The 1,580-nt window shown below is 40.8% G+C and overlaps 1 protein-coding gene across 1 annotated transcript in view; it reads right to left on the reverse strand.

Moving 5' to 3' along the window:
- Positions 1–1,580, reverse strand: part of LOC118410848 (paired box protein Pax-2a-like) — a gene marked incomplete in the record, with an annotated part of 75,315 nt that overhangs the window by 710 nt on the left and 73,025 nt on the right. Inside the window, 1 exon segment of the mRNA XM_035812698.1 lies at positions 1–1,580.

A 1,580-nucleotide genomic window follows, 5' to 3' on the forward strand; every position in this document is an offset into this window, starting at 1 on the left:
CCTGCCCTCTTAAATGTCTTTCCTCACCCTGGGGGGAGAATACAGAGCATTAAGAGCCTCTCGTAGAATGTGTTAATATGGATTCATTATTGGGTAGCAGCCGCGAAATGTTCTCCCACCATAAAGTGGCGACACCATTGCATGCTGACTATGCCCTCTGCATACATTAGCTTAATGTAATCATGGAAACCATGGCGACGCAAGCTGTGAAACATCCTCCTGCGAGGATGGTTAGCATGTTTTTAGCCACATAGAAGGAGAATTTTACCACTTTCTGGGCAAGTCTTAGAAATCCGTAACATCATTACAAGCAGTCTTAACAGTTCACCATCCTGTAGACTATTTGTAAGAATGATCCCTGTAGATTTGCACCATTCTAGCCATGATAGGCCATAAAACAGGCCCACCTCACCCCGGGACACATTCCAGCTTCCCCTCGCCTCATAGGATCACTTTTGTATCGTTCTATTGAAAAATTGTGGTTGTGGAAATCCAATCATTTCGCCCGGGTGTTCTCTGGTCCAATTATGTCCTGATTCCGTGTTATTATAGAATTTCTGGTGCCGCGACCCCCAAGGAGCGATCCTGGGCTCCACTCTTCATCACAGGGATAATTTGTGTGTTCTTCTACTAATTAACTGCCACATCTCGTTCGTTTTACCATCCCACATTCCTCACAGATGATATATAAGTACAGAATGTTGGAAAACAGCAGGGCCGGATTGTCGCTAAATCAGATCAGCACAAAATCATCATTATAGGTGTTTTCGCAAAGTCCAACTATGATTAATCCACTTGATCTACTAATCCGCAATGCATTTGAAAGCTTAACTGGATGATTGGTATAATATGGTAACATTTTACAATGTATTTTTGGTTTTAGCAATGGCAAATGCCTCAAAGAAGGACCGAACCCGTCAGTCAATGATTCAGTAATGTGTCATCAGACTTCACGTAAAAGACTATTATGAGATCAAAAGTTGATATATACATATTAAGTATTGATGCAAGCCAAGATATTTTTCCACAAGTCATCCATATTTGCACATTGTAGCTGAAAAGATACACATGATTGCTCTAAGCACAAACAGTGCCCTGGTCTAGCTTATACTTACATACAATCTCAACTATGTAAAACAGCATTGCGAAGAACCAACACGAGTATGATAAAACCTTGCACAATATAGTCCAGAAATATAACTCTACATTTGGCTGATACCACAAGGAACTTTGGGAGAAATGTACAAGACGGAAACATCTGCTTTTGGTTGCACAACTGAGGTCTGTTGCCATGACAACACTGTACAAAATGTGTTGATTAGAGAAGCATGGGTAATCTTGGCAACCATCTCCAAGTGGTAAAGGTGAAGCTATGTTAAATCCTCTCCTTTTGCTTAGCCAAAATATACATGTAGTTGTTATTGAAATGCCATTAAGTACACACATCATTACGCAGACTGGAGATGGTGCCTACATGGGTATGCACTGGGCAGAAAAGTGCACAACTTACTTGTCGTCTCTGGTATGAATGCATGGCTGCAATTTTTTATGTATGCACATATTACCATATTCAATTGGGT

The sequence above is a fragment of the Branchiostoma floridae genome, chromosome 3 (genome assembly GCF_000003815.2).
Source record: "Branchiostoma floridae strain S238N-H82 chromosome 3, Bfl_VNyyK, whole genome shotgun sequence".
NCBI lineage: Eukaryota > Metazoa > Chordata > Leptocardii > Amphioxiformes > Branchiostomatidae > Branchiostoma > Branchiostoma floridae.